The 8,028-nt window shown below is 39.1% G+C and overlaps 1 non-coding gene across 1 annotated transcript; it reads left to right on the top strand.

The window, feature by feature from the left end:
* Nucleotides 1-7,498: 7,498 nt before the first annotated feature.
* LOC136377794 (U6 spliceosomal RNA) lies at nucleotides 7,499-7,606 on the top strand. The gene has a single exon (XR_010746424.1). It is a non-coding gene; the product is annotated as a U6 spliceosomal RNA (small nuclear RNA).
* The last annotated feature ends 422 nt before the right edge of the window (nucleotides 7,607-8,028 follow it).

Genomic DNA, 8,028 nt, shown 5'->3' on the forward strand with positions numbered 1-8,028 from the left:
CTCAAGATTTCTCAACTCAAAGCAGTGTGTCAACAAATACCTATTACTTTTAAGGTTCTCCATTGCCCCTGAGGTCAATTTGTTCCTGTTTCAGTTATTTTCTAACCATACTCCTCCTGGTCCATGTCAAATGTGGTTTTGTTTATATGAAGTACTGTGATCATATTTTCCTAAAAGGATGTCAAGCAGTGGGTATTTCTTTCTCTTAAACCTCCCTGTTATACTAATGCAGGGATCGGGAAACTTTTTGGCTGAGAGAGCCATAAAAACCACATATTTTAAAATGTAATTCTGTGAGAGCCTTACAATGACCCATGTACGTTTCGCATTATCCAATAAAAATTTGGTGATATCCTGGAGGACAGCTGTGATCGGCTCCACCCACCCACAACCATGAACATGAGCGGTAAGAAATGAATGGATTGTAATACATGAGAATGTTTTATATTTTGAACGTTATTATTAATTTTTTTTTAAATTTTATTTATTTATTTATTCATTTTAGAGAGGAGAGAGAGAGTGAGAGAGAGAGAGAGAGAGAGAGAGAGAGAAAGGGGGGAGGAGCAGGAAGCATCAACTCCCATATATGCCTTGACCAGGCAAGCCCAGGGTTTTGAACCGGTAACCTCAGCATTCCAGGTCAACGCTTTATCCACTGCGCCACCACAGGTCAGACTATTAATTTTTTTTATTAAAGATTTGTCTGCAAGCCAGATGTAACCATCGAAAGAGCCACATCTGGCTTGTGAGCCATAGGTTCCTGACCCCTGTACTAATGAATGCTGTCTACTTGGTTTTAAGTTTAAAAAATATTTACTAAGGTAGAACACTGAATAAACCCTGCTAGAGTATCCATGCAAATTTCTACTGAATTTTCTTCTTTTTTTTTTGTAATATAAAGTAACTCAGTGGAGCCTGACCGGGCGGTGGTGCAGTGGATAGAGTGTCGGACTGGGATGTGGAAGATCCAGGTTCGAGACCCCGAGGTCGCCAGCTTGAGCGAGGGCTCATGTGGTTTGAGCAAAAGCTCACCAGCTTGAGCCCAAGGTCGCTGGCTCGAGCAAGGGGTTATTCGGTCTGCTGAAGGCCCGTGGTCAAGGCACATATGAGAAGGCAATCAATGAACAATTAAGGTGTTTCAATGCGCAACAAAAAACTAATGATTGATGCTTCTCATCTCTCCGTTCCTGTCTGTCTATCCCTCTCTCTGACTCTCCCTCTGTCTCTGTAAAAAAAACAAAACAAAATAAAAAACAGAGTGATATTAAAGTAACTCAGTGGACAAATCTATCCCATAGTTAGAGGTGGTTTGTTCTATACAATGTTTTAAAAATTAATTACTTGCCCTGGCTGGTTGGCTCAGCGGTCGAGCGTCGGCCTGACGTGCAGGGAACCCGGGTTCGATTCCCGGCCAGGGCACATAGGAGAAGCGCCCATTTGCTTCTCCACCCACCCCCCCTCCTTCCTCTCTGTCTCTCTCTTCCCCTCCCGCAGCCAAGGCTCCATTGGAGCAAAGATGGCCCGGGCACTGGGGATGGCTCCTTGGCCTCTGCCCCAGGCGCTAGAGTGGCTCTGGTCACGGCAGAGTGACGCCCCGGAGGGACAGAGCATCGCCCCCTGGTGGGCAGAGCTTCGCCCCCTGGTGGGCAGAGCTTCGCCCCTGGTGGGCGTGCCGGGTGGATCCTGGTTGGGCACATGCGGGAGTCTGTCTGACTGTCTCTCCCCGTTTCCAGCTTCAGAAAAAAAAAATAATAATAATAATAAATTAATTAGTTGTCAATGTGTAAGAATTGGCTGGTTTCTCATGAAATGAGAATATTTGTCTTCTCTTGAAGAATCTGATAATGTGGTCAAAATTGACTATCATTTCATTTCCACGTGGCAGATAGTGACCATGACTGGATTATAGCTACCTCCAGAGCGCAGCGCCATCGTGCTGGCTCATGTTAGTTTGTAAACTTTCCATTTGAAGATAAAGGCGTAGTCTCCCTGTCGGAATTTTGGCTGTGCACGGGCATCTCTCAAGAGGCCGGGAAGGTAATCTAGACCAGGGGTCCCCAAACTTTTTACACAGGGGGCCAGTTCACTGTCCTTCAAACTGTTGGAGGGCCAGACTATTAAAAAAAAACTATGGACAAATACCTATGCACACTGCACATATCTTATTTTAAAGTAAAAAAAGGGGGGGGGGGACAAATACAATATTTAAAATAAAGAACAAGTAAATTTAAATCAACAAACTGACCAGTATTTCAATGGGAACTATGGGCCTGCTTTTGGCTAATGAGATAGATGGTCAATGTCCGGTTCCATATTTGTCACTGCTAGCTGTAACAAGTGATATGGCGCAATTCCGGGAGCATGATGCGTGCATCCCGCGTCACCAGAACTAGTACAGGACGTGAGCAATGCCGCGCTTTGTGGCGCCACCACATACAGTACTCCAGGTGCACAGGATGCATCCTCACTGACCACCAATGAAAGAGGCGGTGGGGGCCGGATAAATGGCCTCAGGGGGCCGCATGCAGCCCGTAGGCCCGTAGTTTGGGGACCCCTGCTCTAGACAGATCGAGCATTTCCAAGGAAACCAAAGAGACATACTTCTTTCCAGGTAATAAGATCACACTGGGTGGAGGTGGCTGCAGCCAAGTTGATCATTCCTTTGGTAGCGTCTATCCAGAGTGATGTGATGGTCTCCCGCGTCCTGCGTGGGACCGGGCCAGGTGCGTCTGCAAGTTCTGGGAGCAGGCTGTAAACACAAACACAAGATAAGATACTGGTTAAATGCTCGGCCTGCCCTTTGATGGCCCAAGGTGGATTTCTCCTGGGCTATTCTATTGCTGGGACATCTTTATAAAACTCTTTCCCCCTCTTTTCACGTGTCTCCTTTTGGGTAACTTCTTCTTTTAAATGGGCACAGGCACCTCCTCTACTTGTTCCTTTTCCTACCTCTTCTCTGTAGCAACCGTTCTTCACTCATTTGTGGTAGCTGCTTTACCCTGTAAGAATTTGGGCTGGTAATCCCCTATGTTTAAAATATTTAATACATTTGCTTAAAAAAAAAAGTGAAGTGTGTACTATACCAGAGACATTACACCTTATTCACATAAAAATAATGAGACACTTAGATGATATTCTGTAAAATAAAACTATCCTATGGTAGGTGAAACTTCTATGAATCACTTAAGACTTTCCCCAGTATAAGTCACCGTTGAAGAATATTGTCCAAAGCAGAAGGAAAAAAACCAAAATGAACATTTGTGAATTTTTGGTTTTAATATTGTTTTGTCAAATATAATCTGTTAATGTGAGACTTTTCTTTCTATCATAGTACACCAGCCTTTTTGCACGCTAAGTTCTGCAAAGTTTATGAAAGGCGTACATATGGCAATGCAAATCTCTCATCATTCTTTGTTAAGCTTCAATAAAGATAGAAGGCAATAATAAACTTTAAAATTAAAAAAATTAAAAAGCGGAGAAATAAGCCAAAAGATTAAATTGCTAAATTACTTATTTATTCCTATTTGCTGTGTTCTGTTGATCCACTGAAAAATTTTGATCAGCATCATAATTGCACATTCACAAATCTATAGGCACACGTGAGCCACTAAGCACATTACTACTCTTTAAGATTGACTGTATTTGTACATTGAGTTGTGCACCAAAGCTATATTTAAAAATGTAGGCCAAAGGTTCTATTTTGATTTAACCCCCAAATTAAAAGCTCTGACATCAGCATCCAATGTAGTAAAAATACTTAAAACTAAAAGTTGTGTAGGCTACAAGTTGTATCACTTTCCAAATGACTAAAAAACTTGTAATGATGAAACAATAAAAATTATAAAATTTAACTTGCAATATTGATAAAAGGTGCATTAAATGGGATTCAAAAGTAGAAGTTCTATATGAAATCAATAAGGATGCGGCCCTGGCCGGTTGGCTCAGTGGTAGAGCATCGGCCTGGCGTGCAGAAGTCCTGGGTTTGATTCCCGGCCAGGGCACACAGGAGATGCGCCCATCTGTTTCTCCACCCCTCCCCGGCTCCTTCTTCTCTGTCTCTCTCTTCCCCTCTCGCAGCCGAGGCTCCTTTGGAGCAGAGATGGCCCGGGGGCTGAGGATGGCTCCATGGCCTCTGCCTCAGGCGCTGGAGTGGCTCTGGTCGCAGCAGAGCGACGCCCCGGATGGGCAGAGCATTGCCCCCTGGTGGGCGTGCCAGGTGGATCCCGGTTCGGCGCATGTGGGAGTCTGACTGCCTCCCCGTTTGCAGCTTCAGAAAAATACAAAAAAAAAAAAAAAAGAATGCAAGACAATAAACACAACTATTCCTCTAGTCAAGTAATTTCTTTGTTTATATCACCATCCATCAGGAATGATATTGTATATTGTAGTTTTTCCTTTCCTTTACAATATATGTTTAATTACATGATTTTAATAAAAATAATAATTATCCTTTATTATAACTTTTTCTTATTCCACAAGTAGGCAGTTTAGCATAGTAGTCAAGAGAGCAGACATACATCCTTTGAATTCTAACTTAAATGTATAACCTTGAGCTAATTAAATAACTTCCCTGAGTTTCCGTTTTCTACTTCCTAGTATAATGTATATAAATCCTGGAATACTTTGTATTTGCATATTTCTAATTGTGTCTCTGTCTACATCTAAAACTATACTAAAGAAACCACATATGTATATATGAATATGGTCTGTTTTATGGTCCAAGGAGTTTTGAAAACTATAAAATATTTTAATTCAACATGCTTTTGCTGGTTGCCTACTCTCTAACTTTGTGGATTTATTATAATTTGTTGTGAGTCTCCTGTTGTTCAACAGTTAGGCTATTTCCAATATTTTGCAATTATAGACAAAACTGCAATAAACTTTCTTTTAAGTATATTTTTATACAAGTATTTCTGGCATCATATTCAAAGGCAGTAAAAAATATAGTGTATATTAAATAAATGTGTGTATGTATTTTTTTTTCATGAAGTAGATCTTAGAAAAATACAAGTTCCATAAAAATGGTGCTCTGAGAAGTACCATTTGTTATTAAATGATATATTATTGTTCTACCTTTTAGTTATTTGTGTGTGTATACATACATATATATATATCTATATATATCTATCTTCTATATGTTTACATATAAGACTTTGCCCAATGTGATGAGGCTGCTAACATCTTTAATTATTTTATACCAGTTGAGGTTAAAGTAATTAAATTTGTGTTACATAGAGGACCACAACACTCATTTATCCTTAAGAAATTACATCACACCCTGACCATAGCACAGTGGATAGAGCATCGTCCTGGAGAGCTGGGGTCTCTGGCTCCATTCTGAGAGCACTGGCTCCAGCCCCTTTCAGAAGAGCAATCAATGGGTGCAGAGCAAGTTGATGCTTCTCTCTCTCCTCCTCCCTCACAAAAAAAAAAAAAAAAAAAAGAAAGAGAGGGAGAAAGATAAATTAAGTCACTGTTTCTGTTCTTGTGAGAATCTATTTTATAAGCTATTTCCACAGCATTAATGTACTGTTAGGATTTCTGGAATAACTGTATTAAAAATATTGAAGGAAATACTCTTTCCTACAGTGAGAACACTTTTGTGGTGAGCAACTGACATGGAATTTTTATATTTTAGCATTATATCATGCATTAGAAAATATGGAAATCCCTGCATAATTTTAAGTAGGACATGTCAAACTTATCAGTTATTTGAGAGTAAGAAACTAACCAAGCATGAGGTAACATATCAAGAATTGAATCTCAAGTTGGAAGAAATTTATAAAGGCTCCAAAATGTTGATAGTTCAGAGAGAAAAATAATTAACTATATAATCCAATGAAATATTTTATTACACATATTTATTAGTTAAAAAGCAAATTTATTATAATTTATTATTGACAATAATGCCAAGTGACATGGAGAATGACAAAAGATGTGAATTCTAGCATTTTATGTTTATAGGATTTTTAAATACAGTTTATAGTTAGAGAGCAGTAGTCCATTAGCATGAAGATATCTGGATATAAACATCAGAGTTAATTGTCTTTTTAATTTGTTTCAAGAATTGACAGATCAACTATAGTAGCAATTATAAAGGAAAAGAAATACCTCTAACCTGAAAAGATCTTCTTTTTAAAGAAACTAAAAGTAAGTAATTCCCAAGCAAAATAGCTAACAGCCATGCAGCATTTATTGTGTTCTAGCTAGAGTGCTTAAAAATAAGAAACTGAGTTCATGAACTCCTTTAGTCTGCAAAGCCAACGCGATGGGAAAGGTTCCATATCGTATCAGTTGCTCTCTCCTTTTAACAGATAGGAAAAATGAAGAACAGAGAGGGTAAAATTCCTGGCCCAAGATCTCACAGACAGGCTGTGGGAGAACTGGGGTCTGCACCCAGGCAGCATGGCTCCTGCTGGGTTGTATTGCTCACAAGGATATCATATAGTCTCTTCGAACAGGTCCTCACGTGGAGCCACGTGTAACTGGAGATATTAAATCCAGGTTACTTTCTTCTCTCATGAAGGGACTGAGGTCAGATACACTAAGGAAATGCGAAGTCCTCAACTCCCGTTTCAAAATTCTCTTTTTCAACTCTTCATTTATTTTCCACTATGACCACCGCCACCAAAAGCTGTTGATGCAGCGCAACTTAAAATACTGGATTCTACCCAGAAACAATCAATCTAATTGAATGAATTGACTGAAAAAAAAAAAATCTGCACTAGTTATTTAATCAAGAGAGTCACAGAACATGTCATTAAGTCAGTGGCAGATTTTTTTTTTCCTCCTTAGGCTGATGGCTGATGTGTCATGCCTCAGTCAACAAGATGCACAATTACCCTTCACCTGAGGATATGTACTAACAAGAAGCCATCTAGTTCAGATTTCAGATCCTCTTCTTCAAGAGTCCGTGAAAAGGAGTAAGGTATGAATAAAGAGGAAGGTTATTAGGGCCACAAAAAATGATCATTACATACCCTTAGTTATTGGGCGGGGTTTTCAGAGGAAATAGAGAATGACAAATCTTGCCAGACTTCAGGCTATTTGACCCCCACAGCTAATGCGCTCATTCTCGATGTTGTTGTTAGTGGAATATTCACAGATCCGCCTCCGATTTTCTAATTCTTTCTAAGTTTGCAGGTATTTAGAGACATAAGTAAGGTTCAAATGTTTATTCCAAGGTGAAATGGGGAAAAAATGGAAATAAGATTCTTAATAGCAGAAAAATAGGATATTGTGATGATAATCTTCCAAGTCGCGTATACTTAACCTGGTGTTTTGAAAATAACGTCCTGTGCTTGTATATGTGTGTGGCGTGTGCTAGGTCCCAGGAAGAATGTTTTCATAGCTTGCGCCAGTTTTCTAGTTTCTGTAGTTTCCAAAATGGTCGCTATTCCACATATTAAAGAAGAAAATATAGTCTCAATTAGGCGAATGCCTTTATTTTTTAAATTTTAGTATTTTCACAAAGATCATCTAAAATTGGAACGAAACAGTGCTCGCTTCGGCAGCACATATGCTAAGATTGGAACGACACAGAGAAGATTAGCATGGCCTCTTGCGCAAGGATGACACGCAGATTCGTGAAGCAGTCCATATTAAAAAAAAAAGAAAGATAAAATTGGAACAAAACAAAGGCACACTTAAGAGAGAATAATAAGAATAATAGCAAATAATTTTATTCATAGATACTTTTGTCTCTTGGGATAACACTTATTTAGGCAGGTAGAATGAACTGAATTGTTTTCTAGATTATTAAAATATAAAAGTATTACACTTGGCTTTTTCTGTGTGAGTTGTTTTTTCTTAACATACAACATATGAGAAGTGTGGCGTGTCTGCTTTACTAGCAGTCATTAGAGACATAGTAGTATATTATAAAGCTATTTTTTAAATTATTATATTCACTTCTTACATATTTGGACATATAAAACTACCTTGATGACAGTCATTCGTGATTGAGAGATTAGAGCAAATGGAACTTGACTAATCTAGAATTTCATCTAAGCAGCATCAACACTTTAT

Source organism: Saccopteryx leptura, chromosome 6, assembly GCF_036850995.1.
Source record: "Saccopteryx leptura isolate mSacLep1 chromosome 6, mSacLep1_pri_phased_curated, whole genome shotgun sequence".
Taxonomy (NCBI): Eukaryota; Metazoa; Chordata; class Mammalia; order Chiroptera; family Emballonuridae; genus Saccopteryx; species Saccopteryx leptura.